Genomic DNA, 21,287 nt, shown 5'->3' on the forward strand with positions numbered 1-21,287 from the left:
GAAGAGGAAGTAAAATATTTAAATAACCCCATCTCAGAAAAATAAATTGAACAAGCCATTGATGAACTCCCTAGGAAAAATCTCTAGGGCCAGATTGATTTACATGCGAATTCTATCAAACATTTAAAGAACAATTAATTCCAATACTATATAGACTATTTGGGAAAATGGGAGAAGAAAGAATCTTACCAAATTCTTTTTATGATACAAATATGGTGCTGATACCTAAACCAGGAAGAGTGGAGACAGAGAAAGAAAATTATAGACCAATTACTCTAATGAATATAGATGCAAAAATTTTAAACAAAATATCAGCAAATAGATTGCAGCAACTTATCACAAGAATAATACACTATGACCAGGTAGGATTTATACCAGGAATGCAGGGCTGGTTCAATGTAAGGAAAACTACAAGCATAATTCATCATATCAACACCAAAACTAACAGAAATCACATGATCATCTCAATAGATGCAGAAAAAGCTTTTGACAAAATACAACACCCATTCCTATTGAAAACACTAGAGAGCATAGGTATAAATGGAGCCTTCCTTAAAATAATAAATAGTATCTATCTAAAACCTTCAGCAAGCATAATATGTAATGGGGACAAGCTAGAAGCATTTCCAATAAGATTGGGGGTGAAACAAGGTTGTCCATTATCACCACTGTTATTCAGCGTGCTACTGGAAACATTAGCTTTAGCAATAAGAGAAGAAAAAGACTTTGAAGGTATCAGAATAGGCAAAGAAGAAACAAAGTTATCACTCTTTGCAGATGACATGATGTTATACTTAGAGAATCCCAGAGAATGAAGTAAAAAACTACTTGAAATAATAAACAACTTTAGCAAAGTTGCAGGCTATAAAATAAGCTCACATAAATCATTGGCATTTCTATATATTACCAAAAAGTCCAAAAGGAAGAGATAGAAAGAGAAATTCCATTTAAACTTACTGTAGACATTATAAAATATTTAGGAGTCTACCTCCTGAAACAAACCCAGGAACTCTATGAACACAATTACAAAACACTTTTAATGCAAATAAAGTCAGATCTAAATAATTGGAAAAACATCAGTTGCCCATGGGTAGGCCGAGCTAATATAATAAAAAATGACAATTCTACCTAAGCTAATTTACTTATTCAGTGCCATACCAATCAAACTACCAAAAATTATTTTATACAGTTAGAAAAAATAATAACAAGATTTATTTGGAAGAACAAAAGGTCCAGAATATCAAGAGAACTAATGAAAAGAAATGCATGGGAAGGTAGCCTAGCCATTCCAGATCTTAAATTGTATTACAAAGAAGCAATCATCAAAACTGCTTGGTACTGGCTAAGAAATAGATTGGTAGATCAGCGGAATAGGTTAAGTATGCAAGACACAATAGTCAATGATTATAATAATCTATTATTTGATAAACCCAAAGACCCCAGCTTCTGGGATAAGAACCCACTCTTTGAAAAAAAAACTGCTGGGAAAACTGGAAAAGAGTTTGGCAGAAACTAGGCATCGACCAAAATCTCACACCATATACCAAAATAAAGTCAAAATGGGTACATGATTTAGATATAAAGGCTGATACTATAAGCAAACTGGGAGAGCAAGAAATAGTTTACGTGTCAGATCTATGGAGAACAGAATTCATGACCAAACAGGAGATAGAGAACATTATGAAAAGCAAAATGGATAATTTTGATTACATTAAATTGAAAAGTTTTTGCACAAACAAAGCCAATGCAACTAAGATTAGAAGGAAGGTAGAAAATTGGGAAAGAATTTTTATAACCAGTCTCTCTGATAAGGGCCTCATTTCTAAAATATATAGAGAATTAATTCAAATGCATAAGAATACAAGCCATTCCCCAATTTATAAATGGTAAAAGGATATTAACAGACAGTTCTCAGATGAAGAAATTAAAGCCATTTATAATCATATGAAAAAATGCTCTAAATTACTATTGATTAGAGAAATGCAAATCAAAACAACTCTGAGATACCACATCATACCTATCAGAATGGCCAACATGACAAAACAGGAAAATGATAAATGTTGGAGAAGATGTGGGAAAATTGGAACACTAATGCATTGTTGGTGGAGTTGTGAAATGATCCAACCATTTTGGAGAGTATTTTGGAACTATGCCCAAAGGGCTATAAAAATGTGCATACCATTTGACCCAGCAATAGCACTTCTAGGGCTATATCCCAAAGAGATCATACAAATGGGAAAAGGACCTACATGTACAAAAATATTCATAGCAGCTCTTTTTGTGGTGGCAAAGAATTGGAAATTGAGAGGATGCCCATCAGTTGGGGAATGGCTGAGCAAGTTGTGGTATATGAATGTGATGAAATACTATTGTGCTAAAAGAAATGATGAACAGGCTAACTTCAGAAAAACCTGGAAAGACTTGTATGGTCTGATGCTGAGTGAAGTGAACAGAACCAAGAGAAAGTTGTACACAATAACAGCCACATTGTGTGATGACTAATATTGATAAACTTAACCCTTCCTGGCAATACAAAGATCTAAGAAATCTCCAGAGGCCTTGTGATGGAAAATGCTATCCACATCCAAAGAAAAAACTATGGAAGTTGAATTGCTATTTTTTTCTCTTCTGTTGAGTTTTGTTTCCTTTTTCTTATGGTTCCTCCTATTTGTTTTAATTTTTACTTACAACATCACTAATGTGAAAATATGTTTTATATGAATGTAAATGTATAACCTATATCAGATTATTCGCCACCTTGGGGAGGGTGGTGGGGTGGAAGGGGGAGAAAAATTTTAAACTCAAAAGCATATGGAAGTGATTGTTGATAAATCAAAATAAATTAATAAAAAAGATAAAAAAATTATCATTTTCATTTTTGAGAGAATCTTTGAGATTTATAGAAAACAGCTACCTGAATCTTGATTGCATGATAAAGATGATTGGATAAACCTGAAAGGAAGAGACATTCTTGCGCATTGATGATGGGAGAAGAACTTACAATTAACAATGGGATGTAAGGATTATTCCAACTTCTTCACCATAATCCTTTGATTATAAGTAAAAGTTCAACCAGTCCTGAAAAGGCTGGCTAAGGAAGCTGTGTCATCAGGATGGTTTCAGGACACAGGGAGAGCAACAGGATGGAAGGAATGAGAAAGGAAAAGATTTAGGATAAAAGGAAGTTTGTTATCTATGTAGCAGGAATTCCAGAGAATATAGTGGAAGGAGTAGGGATTGTTAAAGTGAGAATTTGAGGGAGACAGATGGTTGGTTGGATAGTTTGAAATAAGGCAGTGGTCAGTGGAGTACGGAAAAGATGATTTAGATAATGACAACTTAAGTTTCAGAATCACTGGGATAGGGGGAGTAAGTTAATCATTGAGGAATTAACTCATGAAGGTTATCATTTTCCTAAGAGCAGACCCTCTGGGTGGACCCTCTAGTCCTAGGGCTTGTAACTGTGATCTGTGTGGGAAGGCGGGTATAGTACCCCTAAAAAAGCAAGGGAAATTGTGCAGAGTCATAGGAGACTGGGCAGAGCAAAATGCAATATAATTATTTGAAAAATTCCAAGTTTAATTTTTTTCTTAAATGATTTTAATAATTCACATAATCACCAATAATGTATTAGTGTCATAGTCTTTCAAATACCATTGTATATTTTCTATTCCCTTCTTTTGTCATCTTCGGTAGTGTGTTGGATGACAGGTGAAACTTCATGCTTGTTTTGATTTGATCTTTTATTATTAATGATTTGAAGATTTTTTAAATATGGCTGTTAATGATTTTTGTTTACAATTCTATATTTTGGAACTATTTGTTTATATCTGCTAAATTATAATTTGTTGGGAAATGGCAATTGGTATTATATATTTCTGTAAGTTCTATATCTGGTCCCTTAGAAATATTTCATTAAAAAAAAACGGGTTTCCTTCACAAATGCTTCATTTATCCTAGAAGCATTAATTTTGCCTATGCAAGAACTTTTCATTTACCTGTAATCAAAATCATCTAGTTTATGTTCTGACATATCAAATCAATTTATTTATTAAGTGCCTACCACATTTTAGGTAGGCATTGTGCTAAGTGCTAGGGATCAAAAAAGGCAAAATCATCAAAGAGCTTGAAATTTAAAGATGGAGATGTGGAAAAATATGTGGAAGTTATAATGAATAGTAATATATACTTTTCTCTAGATATTCTATTTAAGATTTCATTTAAAATATTATAATGATAATAATACCAATATTTATATAGTAGACTATGTTAGTCACTGTGCTAAGTACTTTATAAATATGATATTTTACTTCAAACACACATAAACATATATATATATATAAACATATATAGTATTAATGTGGGTATATCCAATTTCCTAATATTTATAATTGTGTACCCACAAACAAATTAATTTCAATCCATAAAATATTGGAATAGTTTTCAATCATTCAAGTAAATCCTTATCAATATTGATTTTCCATTAATTTTCTTTAATTTATTTATTTCTATACTTTTTTTTTAATGTACTCTGTTCCTGTAGTTTGGCCTTTTTATTTTAATTATTTCATAAACATCTTTCCAGACTTCTATAATACCTACATATTTATTTTCTCAATTGCAATACAATCAAATAAATTTTATTATATTACATCAATATGCAAAATTTTCTTAAACATTGTCCGACTGGGGGACATTGTTTGATTGCATTTGATTAGCTTTAATTTTTGGCTCAATAATACCTTACATATTTTAGATGTGTGTGAATTTTGTTTTATATACTAAAAATCATAAAGTTAATTAAGTCTGATAATTATTCCAATCTGTTGAAAAAAAAAACTGTAAAAGGCATTTCCTCTCCCCAACTGAGATAAGTACATTATTAAATTATTTTCCATATTTTAAAATATTTTAAATGTTTAAATGAGATTTGGATAGAAATTAATTTCCTATCAAGTTTTCCAAAGTATCAGATATTTCTAATGTATATTTTAAAGTATGAGAGTACAAGAATACATGCCTCTCTCTCTGTCTTTGACTCTGTCTCTGTCTCTCTTTGTCTCTGTCTCTCTCTCTCTCTTTCTCTCTCATTATTCATCCAGTGCTTAGCAAAGTTCCTGGCACTTAGTAGGTGCCAGGGACTATGATAAGCTTTGAAGATATAAAGAAAGGTAAAAACAGTCCCTCAAAATTTTCATAGTCTAATATGGGAGATCTGGGAGTCAACAGGGAAATAACTATGTACATATGCATATATGTATGTATGTGTATATATGTGTGTGTATGTACATGTATACATATATGTGCATATATATGCACTTACATGCATAGACACGTGGGTGTATGTATGTGTATATATAGCACACATTGAAGATTGTACCAGAAGAAAGGAATTAAAAATAAGGATCCAGTAGTGGCTGCTTGTAGAAAAAGTGATTTTTAGTGAAAATTGAATGAACCCTTGAAAGCCAAGAGACAGCTAATGAGAAAGAAAATTCCAGTCTTAGGGGAAAGACAGAAAAAATGCCACCCTATACAACTATACAACAACCAAAAAGCAAAAATATTTATTTAAACATCTTTAACTACATATGTGTGGGTATGTATAACACACAGTAGGGTCTTTTATAAATAATTGCAAGGTCATCTCTGATAGGACTCTTCTTGATATTCTTGCTTATTGATTTTTCCACATATATTTCATCTTAATTTTGTCCAATTCTATGAAGAAATCCCATGGTATATTTATTGGTATTAAATATGAAGGCTAATTTGAGTGGTATTATTTTATTTTTACTATAGCAATCCAATCAATTTCTGAATAGTGATTATGCCATTTGTTTCCTTCTTTTACATTAGTCATTATGGCTTTATTGTTGTCATTATATTGGTCATATGTACTTGTAAGTAAGTTTATTTCAAAATGATTCATGATTTCTATTATACTAAGTGGGTTTGCATTTATAGAAGTTTTCTACATTTGTTTTGCTTCCCTAGATATTTTAGGTACTTATAAACTACCTCCTTAAAAATCTATCCTAACTTTTTTTTTTACTATGGCTTAACATCAAGGCCCTCAGTTTATATTTATATAAAAGCTATCTATATTTTCCATTTAGAAATTTGGGATATCAGCCCCTTTTAAGTTGCAGAATCCCAGAATTAGAGTGTAGGAAGGAACTTCTGCATCTAGCCCATCTTGTACCCAAAAAGTAGCAGCATAAAATCATATTCCACTAGTTTGTATTCAGCCTTTGTTTGAAGACCCCCTCAAGGATCCACCACCACTCAAGGCTGCTATTTTCTACTCTTGGATAGCTCTAACTCTTAGAAGTTTTTCCAGACATCTTGCCAAAATCTTCCTTTTCCAAATTTCTAATCCTTGCTCCTAGTTCTGTCCTCTGGAGTCAAGCAAAACAAAACAATTTCCTTCTCCACATAATATTCCTTCAAATACTTAAAGGTAGCTATCACTTTCTTCATAAGGTTACTCATGTTTAATATTCCTAGTTAGTTCAGATGATCTTCATATAATATGGACAGAAAGATATTAACCATCCTGATTATCCTCCAGCTTATAAAGGTAGAGGATCTTACCTTCTAACACCTCCCCTTTTCTTCATAATTTCTCAAATATCAAATACAATGGATCGCTATTTGCATTCCTTTTTTGCATATCTTTGGAACAGTATACACCATACATTAATATTTTCAAAATTATTAATACCATACCACCAAATTAATTGATAGGGAATTTTTCAGCTCTATCAGTTGAAAATTGCAATTTCACGTTGTTTATTATCTCTTTTTATGAATTAGTATTGAAATAAAAAGCAAAGAAATGCTACAGATGGAGGTAAAGCTTATTTTATTTTTTGTATCATTTGAATGTTTCATTTGAACACATTTGCTATTTTAATTTGTTCATCTGGATTTGGGTATTGAACTACTAAAGGAAAATGAAATTCATACTTCAAATGTACGTTAAACTAGATCCAAGAATATTTTATTTGTTAATGCATCACAGAACTTCTAGCTCCTTTACCAAATGCATATGCTCACATATTTGTAGTGGTAATTATTTTAGAAATATCTGTGTTTAAATGTAACAGTAAAATAGTAGAAATAAATTCACCATTTTCCTAATTTCATCAAACTAAAGATTTTCTCTCTTGGACAAAATGTATTATTCTATTACATTAGCTCTATTTAAAATATTATATTGGGTTTTAATTTACATTACTAACATTTTTCAGTTATTTGCAATAGAATCTTTCCTCATCAGTCAACCCATAAATATTTATTAAGGATGATGATGATGAGGAGGAGAAGGTTGTTGATGATTATATGGTACAGACTATGCTAAGCACTGGGGATATGAAAAAGGTGATAAAAACTCTTTTCCCTCAAGGAGCTTACAATCTAATGGGGGAGACCATAAGCAAATAAATATTAAAAGCAAGGTTCATACAGGACAAATAGAAGCTAATTAAGAGAGGGAAGGCACTAGAAGAATTTGGAGTTCTAACTGAGACTTTAAGGAACCCAGGAAGCAGACAATTCCAGGAAAGGGAGAGTGACAGTATTTCAGCCATGAGGGACAGCCAGAGAGAATACCCAGAGCCAAGAGATTGAGTTGTTCATGGAACAGAAAAGAGACAAGTGTGACTTAATCAAATATGTATTGAGGAGTAAGAAAACTGGGGGGGAGGCAGAACCAGGAGTGACTTGCTTAGCTCTCCACCAAACACTTCCAAATACCTGCAAAAAATGACTCTAAACAAATTTTAGAGCAGAAGAACCCACAAAAAGACAGATTAAAACTAATTTCCATCACGAGACAACCTGGATGGTTGATGGGAAAGGTCTGTTGCATTAGACTGGGAAAGGAATACAGTTCAATGGGGGCACGCAGGCCCCAGCAAACCTGGAACAGATCTCAGGGGATTGAATCACTGGCAGTTGTGGTGGTTTCCAGATTTCTCAACCCACAAATGCCAAAGACAACTTAGAAGGTCAGTGGCTAAGGTCTGTCAGATCAGGGTAAGAGAGAAGTGTCATCCAGCCCTGACCCTAGTACAGCTCCAGGGCAGCAGCCACAGTGGCAGCTGTTGCTTCTGGAGCTCTCAGCTCATAGAAAGTGGTGGGATTGAGTGGCTGGTCAGAGGGGTATTGCAGGGATCTTGTTGTTTGTGCTGAGACAGGATTCTCTTTCTCTGCCTGTGCTTGGACATGGGTGGCAGTCCTAGGTGGCAGTCCTGGGGTGAGGAGGAGCATTAGAGTGGTGGAACTTGTGATAGCAGTGGAGAGGGCAGTTCCAGGGCAGAAGAGAGTGCTTGTGGTCACTCATAGACCAGAGCACAGGCCAGAAAAGGAGGAAACACCTCTCCTTAGATCATAAAACCTTGGAAGAACAGAAATTTACAGGTCCTTAGAAGTATCTCAGAAAACAGTTGCACAAAACCCCTGAATCTTGGGATAGTACATCCTCCATGCTGGAAGCAGAGCCTTATCAAAGAGTTTACAAGTCAAGTAATTGACTGAGGACATGAGTAAAGAATGGGGAAAAAATCATACATTACAATCTTACTTTGGTGACAAAGAAGATAAAAACATACAACCAGAAGAAGACAAGAAAGTAAAATCTTCCACATCCAAAAACTCCAAGAAAAATATGAACTGGTCTCAGGCCATGGGAGAGCTCAAAAAGGATTTTGAAAAGTAAGTAAGAGAAAAGGAGGAAAAATTAGGAAGAGAAATGAGAGTGATGCAAGAAAATCATGAAAAAAAAAAAAGAAAATCACGAAAAATGAGTCAACAGCTTGCTAAAGGAGACTCAAAAAATATTGAAGAAAATAACACCTTAAAGAAATAGACTAACCCAAATGGCAAAAGAGGTCCAAAAAGCCAATGAGGAGAAGAATGCTTTAAAAAGCAGATTTGGCCAAATGGAAAAGGAGTTCCAAAAGCTAACTGAAGAAAATAATTCCTTAAAAATTAGAATGAAGCAAATGGAAGCTAATTACTCTATGAGGAATCAAAAAATTATAAATCAAAAGCAAAAGGATATCATCAGGGTTTGAAAATGGACATTTCCAAATTGTGATATGGTGGCCACATTAACTCTCACTAATTTATTATATTTATTTATACTTACTGATTTACACTTTATTTTTTCTAATTCACATTGCTATACCTTTTTCATTCTATTCAGAAAAAAGCCCTTTAATGGGTCAGGAGAAGAATATTCTGTGTACTTTGGATTAATAGTGTGAGCTTTCAACATAAGCTCTCTCATTTAGAAATATCGACTGTACTAAAGATCTATTTTCATCCATGATAATGTATAAAAGTGCTAATGAGAATATTCCATGGGAACATTTGTATCTCTTTCAGTGGAATCACAGAATGCTCACCAGGACTCTAATGCAATTGGATATTCAACTTTGAATAGGGGCTAATCTCTTATGAAGGATTAGATGGCTACATTACTGCCATTCCTACAAGACATATGAAGAATATTCATTAATTATATGACATCTTGCCTAACTCTGATCCAAAGAAAATCATTTACTTTTTAAAGCTTGCTTTGAGTCTCAAAACTGTTCATATGACATCTTCTTATGAATATACTTGAAAGACAGATTACATGCCATGCAAAAAATGGAAAAGAAAAGATTATCTCAAACTATAGTCTACATGATATTCTTGAAGTAAGGAAAATTCATTGAGGGCTGAGATGAAAGGCAGGTTTTATCTAGAACCCAAACTGAGAATAATGATATCCTGCTATCATTTTTTTTATTCATCAATATTCAAGCATAGTAGGTAAAATATAATTAATAAGATTCCTTAGATTTATTTTGCTTAAGAGGATAGTGAGAGATACTGCTTTGGAAAAACAAAACAAAACATGAGCTTTTGTGCTATTCTAAACTCTTGAAGGCAAGGAGTTGCATTGTCTCTAAACATATGCAGTTTGGGCAGGAAGGGATATCGAGCTTGAAATGTCACTGCACATACACATAGCCAGCTAGATAGACGTAAATAGATGGTAGATACAGATATATATTTAGCTTTTTACATCTGTATCTATCATCTACCTACATATGTGCATACATATATATATGTGTGTATGTATAGATACATATGTATAGATAGGTAGAGATATATTTATTTACAGTTTTTTTGTGCTTTCCTTTCCTTAAAATCTTGGAAGAGTATACCACAGTCTCCCTCAGTTATGTGTTCCCACATCTCATGATTTTCATACTTAGAATATATGATTTAAAACATTTTATTTTTTATTTATGGAATAAAACAAGTATTTTTGTAACATAGGAAAATAAAAAGATGATTGCCCATGAAACTGCAAATCTGTTATGTACAACTTGCCTTTTCCTTTTAAATATATAATAAAGTTATCATGTCAATTCCCCCCTTCCCCATCCATCCTAGAGATGGCTACTATTAGAAATAAATATGTAAAATCATTCTATACATACTTCTATTTATCAGTTCTTTCTCTGGATGCATGTTTTCAATGTTGTGTTTTAATGTCAGGATGAAATTCTTTTTTTTTTCTCTTTAAGATAATTCTCTTTTGCCTTGATAGAAATGAGTGACAGCTTTCATTATTTTCTTCACAGTATTCCTAATTCAGACATGGTTGATTTGTTTTGTTGCAGAGGAGATGAGGAAAGAAATATATTAAAGCCCAGCCCCATCTTAAGATTACAATATGCTATTGCATTTGCTGTTGAACCTTAAAGTTTCAAATTCCCTTTCATTAGGAACTCCAGGGGTCATAAGAGTCTTTAGAAGAAAGACCAATCAAAAATAGCTGTGAGGAAGGCCTGTACTAATGAAGTACACAAGGAGCATCTGCTTAGATGTTGCCCTCCTCCCTCTATAGATGCACTCCTCTTCCACAGCCTCAGGGCCCCTTTTCTCCAATGGATGAAACAATATCAATCATTCAACAGATATTTATTAAGCACTTACTTTGTCCTATCACACCGGGGATTAAAGTAGAAAGAATGAAACAATCTCTACCCATAAGGATCCTATATTCTAAGAATGGAAAAAATAAGAAAGCATAAACATATATACAGCATACATATAAAGTGAATGAATGCATTTGTACAAAGTAGTTAAATTCAAGGATGGTTGGGAAGAAGGGTACTAGAGGTTAGGGAATTCAAGAAATGACTTCATGAAGATAATAATGTTTTAGTTGTATCTTTAAAAAAGGAGGGATTTATCAAATCCTTTTTCCTCCTCTGTTCTCCAAATCTGTCATGGATACAGGGAATCATTTGTGTGGTAGCTTAAAATTGTTCTTGTCTTCCCTACAGCCAACAGTTGAGAAATCTCCAGTTTTGTAGGATGAGAAGGGATAAGTCGCAAAGAGCAGTCAGTATTACCTATATAAAACCATGTAAATAGTTTTCAGATCTCTGAGTGATCTAAATTTAAACCCAGTACCTGAATCATTGCTACCCAAAAACAAATCTCCTAAATTATAGTACTACTATCTATGGGATTGTGTTCCTTTATAACACTACCTCACCTAATACCATGTTTCCATGGAAATCATTAAGGTGGTTAGATGGGGTATGACTATATATTTTAAGGTTGGTGCTGACTATGGCTTTGTACTACTCAGGCCTGAAAAAAAAAACACATAATAGATTTTTTTTTCTGGCCTCAACACCAAAATTTTGGCTATTTTGCTGCTTATTAATATCTTCATTAGAACATGTGCAGAGGAAATTAAGATAGAGAATTAAAACTAAAGTAAATTAAAGTTATTCCATCTAATAAAACTTCTTTTTATTTAAACTATTTTAAATTAATGGATTTTTTTTAGATTATCTGTAGCTCTTAAATATTCTATCATTCTTTATTCCTACTAATATGAATTCCCTAGCTGAAAGGGAAAAACAGTATTTTTCCTGATTAGGTTCAAAAGATGCTTACCAATATCACAATAGCTATGTATCTGATAACAGAGAGTTTTTGTAATGTAGAAAAGTACAATATAAAAACTAAAATACTATGGGATTGAATTTGTTACAGATACTATGTCATATTTCTTTTTAGTTAATAATATTTGTATATTCTGTAATATTTCATGGAAAGAATATTGGACTTAGAGTCAATTTGTCAAGGGATTTTCCACAGCAGACACCTCCACAAAATTAAAAGTCCTTGAGATACTGACATATTATCGCATAATCCTATGCTAATTTTCAGGTTTACTTGAGCTACTTAATTTTCAAGAAAAAAGAGTATCAATTCTAAGCATATCTCATTCTGGAGTCTGGGCTCAAACTCTTATTAAAATCAGAATATTTTAAAGAGATCCACACTACTGTGGCTAAACACACTAAAAACATTAATTATGAGATGAGAAAGTTTAAAAAACATTTTAAATGATTGGAGAGATGTAATCATATGCTAAAGAGGTTTCACTAGAATAAGAATTTTATTCTAAGAAAATGTGATATGTTTGCTAGGAAGAAGAGTAAACAGAATAATGTTAGATGACATAAATTTTTCTCTGTAACTCAAATAATGAATTGGGAAAATAATGCTGGAAAGAATAGTAAAGGAGGCAGGTAGGATGTAGCAAATAGCAGAGGTGATCTAGGAAACACACAAACATTTACCTCATGGAAAAAAAAGTTAGCAAATGAACAAGATCCTTATAAAACATAAAATGAGCACAAACTTTCCACTAACTTCCAGTTGGTTTCCATATTTCACCAAGTCATAAAATCAAAACACAACACTCCAGTTACAGCCATAGCCAAATCTGAGACAACAGTGATATAACTGATCTTTGTATTTAACTAGCTATTTTTCCTTATATCAGAAAGTAATAACATCATCACCTCTTCTTATGTATTTTTATAAGCATGTTTTTGTGGCTCTATTGTCAAAGACCCAGCATTTCAAAATACTTACTCAAAAATATGCTTGATTTCATGTGTGGGTGGCATTGCTATTTTGTACTTAAATATTCAATTAATTATCTAATTAAATTAATATCTAATTAAATATCTAATTGAATTTAATTGGCATTATTGTCCTCTACCTGTATACTTTGTGAAGTGATAGAGTGAATATCTGTTAGTGGTTTGATTTTGTTTACTTGGAGCATAGGAATGAAACATTTTTGAAAATTATTATCAGTGCTTCCACAAATAATGGTGCTAACAATGCTCATTTTTCTCCACTTCATGTACTACACATTTTTTAAATTCATTTTCTTTCTTTTGACAGGCATTTTTTTCTTCCACTCACTTCCTCACTCTAAACTGAAAATCAAAAACAAACAAACCAAAAACCTCTTTCAACAAATATACATACTCAAGCAAAAGAAATGCACACATTAGCCATACCCCACAAATTTAGTCCCATTAGTAGGATCAGCATAGGAGGTTTCACACCTCATCCAAAAAAAGAGAACTCTTAAAATATTTCAGACAAGTAGGAATGTTTCTGGTGCTCATTCTGGGGTATAGACAGAAGTGAGATTATGCTATCAGCAGTGAACATGATATAAACCCACAGACAGTAAGAAGAGACCCTCCATTGGCTACTTGTTTCATTATATATTATAGAGAAAGAAAAATAATTAAAGTCCAAATAGCAGATGATATCTGATTAAGTTTCTTTATATAATTGCATACCTACATTGTCTTAATATGAATTTGTCTTTCTCTTTCATTCTTCCCATAAACAAAATATATTACCCAATTTAATGCTTTCAGAACAGTACTCAAACAGGGCCAATCTAAAACCAATGATACAGAATTGATATATTGATATACCTAGGACACTAATTGCCTCTTTGGTTGTTTCAAAAAAATCATTAACTTCACTTTTATAAGATTATACAGCATTAGGGCTCTAACATCAAAATCATGTTCACCCCAAGTCCTCTTTGCTTGTCTAGTCTTATTAGAAGATGAATGAAAACCAGATAATCAAAATGCTCCTCAATAATGAGAAGAACATTATAGATAGACAGAAGAAATACTCCAAGAACATATTGAAATTCAACATCAAACAATGTGTCTCCCACTGTATCCAGGGCCACCTCCAGTTGTCCTCATCCATATCTTCCCATTGGGCCTAGGTGGCTTTGGAGGCAAAATTATGCATTTGTCAAAGATCTCCTGTATTGCCAATATCTATATTCTTTGACCTTCAATAACACACACACACACATACACCCAACATACACACATCCACATGTGCATGCACACACACACACACACACACACACACATTTTTTTCTCCTTCTCTTTGGTGTTCTATTTTCCTATATGAGTGGTTCTTAGTTTTGTATTCTGGTAACTCTTCAGCAATCTGTTGAAACCTATGAAACTCCTTTTCAGAATAACTTTTTTTAATATACAAAATAAAATACAAAGGATTATAAGTGTGAGAGAACTGTGATGCATGTGAAGAACCCATCAGCCTTCTAAGATGACATCTCCATGTGGAGGATGTTAGGAAGCTGCTTCCAGAACTGTGATGACATATGAGGGAAATTTCTTGAAATGATGAAAGTATGTGTGGATATTTTCTAACATGTTACAATTGGTCTAGCACATGGTTGGGAGAAGTCTCTCTGAACTGGCAGTGTTTTTGCTGGCTTTTTCAAAAGGACCTTAGAGAGCAACAACCATCATTTTTTTGCTCCTCTTTGCCTCATTGTCTTCAACTGCATTCTGGTGGTGTGACAGTGTTTGGTGGAAGAATATTCTTTAAGGGGAGATGTTGAAGTTATATGCCCCAGACCCCTGAGAAGTTGTGACACTTTAGCTTTTTCAACCTTGTTTTTCTTCTGTTTTAGGTGAAAGGAGTAGAGTCTTCATCCTTATAGGTTTCAAAGGTAGGGAGTGGGGTGGAACCATGGAAATCTAGGTGTCAGAATCCAGACTGGGTTTTGCAGCCAATGCCACACTGATGCCAAAGAAGTAAAGAATAAGGAAGAAAGACATTTTTTAAGAGTAACAGTCAGGACTCATGCCCAGGAGAGGGACTCATCTGGCTGAAATGTTCATTTTGTCTTTCAAATGTGAATTTGGTGGGACTATTGCTTGTTAGGACCACTGAGTCAGTTGGTGGCATGCTGGATAGAGCACTGGTCCTGTAATCAGAGAGACTTGAGTTCAAATGTGACCCCCAAAACTTACTAGCTTTGGGTATCTGGGCAACATCATTTAACCTCTGTTTGCCTCAGTTTTTTCAACTGTAAAATAGGGATGGTAATAATGGCACCTATTTCTCAGAGTTGTTGCCAACATAAAATATTTGTAAAAATCACTTAGTGAAGAACCTGACACATAGTAGACACTATATAAATTTTTATTCCCCTTTCCCCTTCATATACCTCTTTGTCATTCTTGTGAAGTCTATGGACTCTTTAAGTACTATTTCTAACCATACAAAGCACCATTTATAAGATTGCAAACAAAGCTAGCAATACTTACATATGGTTTTCAAAGTATTTTTTTTAAGTCATCCTTAGTATTACTTCAGTTTGTACTGGAGATGAACTTGAATTATTGGGAATTGTGTTATTTGGGACACAAGTTCAGGCAGACCTACCATATTTGAAAGGTTTTAATTACTTGTTTTACAATCATCTTCTGTCATCTAATATCCAAACTAGCTCAGTCAATACACTACCGTTTATTAAGTACCTACTATGTGCCAAGAACTATGCTAACCTCTGGAATACAAAGAAAGGCAAAACAGGTCTGCTTTCAAGGGAACTCACAATCTAATGGACCTCAATGAGAAAAGACTCATCCACAAATGGGATTGTATGTGTGGATTTTTATCTGATCACATCAACTCATGAACATCCATTCAGGTGTAGGAGGATAGAAATCTGTGTTAGTGGAGTGAGTACTAATACATAATAAATGAGGAATCTTTCTGATATTATATAATTTCATAAGCACATCAAAGTTCTTTTTTGCTAGCAGACCCACACCTCCTAGAAAAAAGAGCCAAAGTTATTACAATGACTAAACTAGAGACTTCAATGGATGCTTAAGACATTCCAAAGCATTTCTTTATGCTTTCTTTTCAGTAATACAGAACTTGATAAATCAATTCATAGAACCCATCATCTTTGGTTATTAGTTTAGAATTGGCAGCTTCTAATTAGAAATGCTAGTTTTCTAAAAAAAATTGCTTGGTTAGAATGAACTTAACTTTGATTTATTCATTTGCGTTCCTCAAAATTTCAGGATATATACTTTCTCAAAAGGGGCACTGCAGTGAGCCTACTGCATTAACTGAGGTTGTTTTGCAAATATATCTATCATCTCTTTTAGCCCAAGGGAAGCCTGTAGCTGCTGCTTTCATTTATTTTTCCTCTGAAATAAATTTAAATACAAACTTGTATTTAGAAGATATACAATATCTGACTATTCATCCAATAAATGTTTTTGAGCACCAAGTGTGTACAGAACAGTATAGCAGAGTTGGTATTCTTTGCCTAATAACCTTTATATACATATATATATACACATATATATACATATTCTTGAGCTACAATGTACTTTGTAAAAGATTATATTATTCATGAACATGTATCTAATTTTATGTTGGAAATTAAAATTGGGCTGATCAGAAGACTCACATGTCAAATACATGTTTTCCCTGTTCAATCTGACATGATTACAAAGTGTGCTCTTTTGCTTGGAGGTATCTGAGAAGTATCCTTATGTTCTCTGAGCATTCTTACTGGGGTTTTACTGATTGAGTTTACCCTAAAAAATGCATATGTTCAGCCATCATAACAGCAGCAGTGTTTAACTTGCCCAGTAATTAGTTTGGTACCATTTTTTGAAAATATGCCCCATGTGAAGGCAAATAAACCAGTAGATGTTAGGACAAAAAATGAGAAAACGATATGGGCTGACAAAGTAAAAGCAGCAGGGAGGTTCAAAATTAGTTGGTGCTCTCTGTTACAAGTATAGATATAACCTGAATGTTATAATAAATGCTGCAACATTAACAGGCATCATGAATATAGATTTTGAGTCAGAAGACACTGAAATTTTTATATATTCAACTTGGTTGTGGATAAAATTATTTGAGGCAAGCAATGACACAGGGGAAAACATGTGGAATATAACTCTCTTTTGAACACCATACAAGATATATTGTCAACTTGCAGGTATTAATAATTTTGAGCAATATAGATATGGGAAAGTATGCTGATACATTCCTGAAAGAATATATGAAGTGTCATATCTCAAGAAAAGAATGACAAGAACCCTGACAGAGTTCCTGTTTTAATTAAGTGAGGACAAAGAAAGCTTTCAATGAAATATTGATCTCAAAATTCCTGTACACTGTCTTAAATGAGATAGTTGGATAAAAAACATGATTCAAAAGAACTTGATCACTTTTAAAACTTGGAGTAAAATGAAACACACATAGATGGGATTTAGAAAATGTTATTTTTTTTTTACTTTCCAAAAAGATTCAACACTGAAAATTAAAAGTAAGACAGAACATGACAGATTTTAAAACATTTATCAATGTTTGAGGATTCAAAAATATTTAATTATTTTCCAGCTAATGTGACTGAATTGAGAGCTAAAGTTCTAATTATTTCAAATCTGTTACAGAAAATCAGAAACAAAGTTATTATGTAATTGTCTTAAATAAGAAATACATCATTCTATATTATCTGGAAGAAAAAAAAATAAATCACCCATCCTTCCCTTCCTTGAGTAAAATACATGACAAAAGTATCAAGTTCACACCACCTCTTTTAAAAGCAGTTCAAGGGTTTATTTGATTTGTGTGTTTGGTTTTTTTTGTATTTTTTTTATTTGATTTGCATTTGTATTTGTATTTGTCATATTTGTATCAATTAAATATCAAATCATTTGTATCAATGAGGTTAAAAAAGGAGCATATTTTCCAAGATCAAAATATCACAAATCTTAATAAAATGAACAAAAAAAATTCCAACATTAACCAGTAGGAGTTATTGGGAAAATCTCATTTATTCAAAAGTTTATTATTAAAATGAAATAGTCACACCAGTTTATTCGAGTGAGAGGTAGAGTAGGGAATAAGCATTTATATAGCATTACTACGTGTCAAGCATTAAGCTAAGCACTATTTTACAAATATTATCTCATTTGATCTTTACAACCAGGCATGAAGTCTGTGTAGGAGGTGACCAGAGGAGTAATAGTGAACATAAATGATCATTTCATTCTTAGAGCAACAGCCAAATCATGTCCATTTTTGTTTCCTTTTTTTCCTACTTTACTTCAGTTCTCAGAAATCAACTCATACTTCTCAGAATTGAAATCATTTGTCATTTCTTCCAGTGCAAGAATATTTGATTACATGCATATACACAATTTATTTTTTATCAATCTCCAATTGGTGGCTACCCATTTTGATTCAAATTCCTTGTTAACCCAAAGAAAGTTGTCTTTAATATTTATCATATATTTGACTTTTGGTTCTATCTTTGGCCCCCTTGGGACATATTTCCATTAGTGGAATTTCTATGGACAGTTTTGTTGGGTTTTTTTTTTTTTGCATTATTTCAAGTGAATTTCCTAAAGGCTTATACTGATTTCTAGAGGCAAAGACAACAAAATTTTGGGATCAGTAAATATGGCCAACAAGACAGAAGACCAGATGTTTTCTTCAGTCTTCATAAACTTTCAAATACAACCCAAGATAGTAAGTATACGCAAGAAAAGAAGCAATTCAGCTGTCTCAACAGAATAACACTCAAAGAAGCCAACGAAGAACTTTATAAATTAACAGCAGAGAAGGATAATCTCCAATCTGCTCACTTAGCAACCTTCCCCATTATTTGACAGGAACAGAGCCATCACAGTGATCTACAATGGACCCAGAAGTTTTATTTGTTTTCTTACTGTTTCTACATTATCTTCCAGCACACTTACATGCTGTACTATCCCCACCTTTCTGTGTCAACAAATAGCAGAACTCAACATTTCCTATCCCACTAAAGGAGGTGGATGAAAAGAATGCACTGAGATAGCAGAAACTGTTTTTTCCTGGAACAGCAGTGTACTACAACAACTCTTAAATAAATGAAGAACAGAGGTAACTGAGGCAGGGTGGCAGTGTGCTTTCAAGGTTGCACCAGCCAAGAAGGAAAAGGGACTTACATCCAACTAGGTCCAGTTTTTTTCCCCCAGTCATGATTTGGGGCAGGGATTTAGGTCAATCAAAATGAATTCCCCAATGGCAGTGGCGACCAAGACAGCTTTGTGTCAATTATCAGGGGATTCACTATCAAAAGAGAAGGAGTCAGGAAGAGAGTTGCAAAGTAATATAAGAAAAAAATATTAAAGTTACCCAAGATCTGAGGAGGAAAGTTAAAACCTAAAGTGCAAGTAGATAAATCAAGAAGAGATATATTAAAGTAGAAATGAATTTGTTCACCAAGAAATTAGAGTACAAACATTTCTACATAAAAGAAATATTTCTAAATAAATATTGTAAGACAAAGGCAATTGAAACTATACATAAAAAGAGAAGGGACCCTATTGATCCCCAAGACAGCAGAGAATCACAGCAAGATATTCCCAAATGGTTCAAGAGAAAAATAATAATCTTGAAAGATTGGGTTAAAAAGCAACAAATGCAAGCATATATATCCCACACAGTCAAAATAATTAGCAGAGCAAAAAAAAAATGAATACAAAATGGTTAGATTCTCCAAGGAAATAAAAGAGAGAACAACTTGGGAAAACAGGTAAACTCAAGTAAATGACAATCTTGACAAAGGGGAGCAAAATAAAATAACATTTAAAAAACACATGATCTCTAAATATCCAGGTGTTTTATTGCCATTTCTGCCTCCATGACATTTATAACATCTGTCTCCTTGTTTTCACTCACACGGTTAGCACCCTAGATGAAGCTATCATCTCCAATGGTATGTCCAATTTAAATACCCTCCTTATTATTCTCATTGCTTCCAGTCTCTCCTCTTTTTCAAATTTATCTTGACATAGTTGCCAAAGTGATATTTCTAGGGAACAAATGTAAATCCATCATATGCCTACACAAAATCTCCATATATTTTCTATGGCCTTTGAAATAAAACATAACCTCTTTCTGTCCCCCTCACCCCACTTTTCAACACTGAAAATTTAATTTCACCCCAACTGTTTTAAATCTGTTGTTGCACATTATTCCATTTCACATACTGTATATTCTAGCTAAACTGTCCTACTTTTTATCTTTAATAATAGTAGTAGTAGCAGTAACTAACATTTATAGAGGCATGTTATGTGACAAGCGCTTCATAATTATTTAAACCTCATAGTAGTATTTACCTGGGAGGTAGGTATTATTATTACCCTCATTTTAGACAAAGTGTAAGACACTGAGAAACTGAGGCAAAGAAGGTTAATGGACTTGCCCAAGGTCACATAGCTAGTGAGTGTATGAGGTTAGATTTGAGCTGAGGTCTTCCTGATTCAACACTCTATCCATTCCTCTATGAAGCTGCCTCTTCACATTTGACACTCCTCCTCTCATCATGATGCCCCGGAAAAGACTGCCCTTGATTCTGGAGTACACATCCTCCTCACCTCTATCTAGTGTCTTTCTTCCTTCCTTCCTTCCTTCCTTCCTTCCTTCCTTTCTTTCTTTCTTTCTTTCTTTCTTTCTTTCTTTCTTTCTTTCTTTTGATAATTAGTTTATTTATTTTTAGTTTTCCACATTTATTTCCATAAGATTTTGAGTTTTAAATTTTCTCCACCTCCCTCTCCTCCCCCAATATGGTGGCATTCTGATATAGGCTCTACTTATACCTTCATATTAAGCATATTTTCCATTAATTATGATGTAAAGAACAATTAGAACTAATGGGAGGAACCATGAGAATGAAACAATAAAACAAAATGACAAAAGAAAAGGAGAGCAAATAGTATTCTTCCATCTGCATTCATGCTCCATAGTTCTTTCCCTGGATGTTGATAGCAATTTCCATCATGAGTCTTTTGGAGTTGTCTTAGATTCTTGCATTGCTGTGAAGAGCCAAGTCTATCAAAGTCAGTCATCACACAATGTGGCTGCTACTGTGTACAATGTTCTCCTAGTTCTGCTCATTTAACTCTGCATCAGTTCACGTAAGTCTTTCCAGGTTTCTTTTTTTTTTTTGAAGTCCTCCTGCTCATCATTTCTTAGAGCACAATAGTATTCCATTTCATCCATATACCACAACTTGTTCA

This window comes from Vombatus ursinus, unplaced genomic scaffold (genome assembly GCF_900497805.2).
Source record: "Vombatus ursinus unplaced genomic scaffold, bare-nosed wombat genome assembly UNPS02014909.1, whole genome shotgun sequence".
Lineage (NCBI taxonomy): Eukaryota > Metazoa > Chordata > Mammalia > Diprotodontia > Vombatidae > Vombatus > Vombatus ursinus.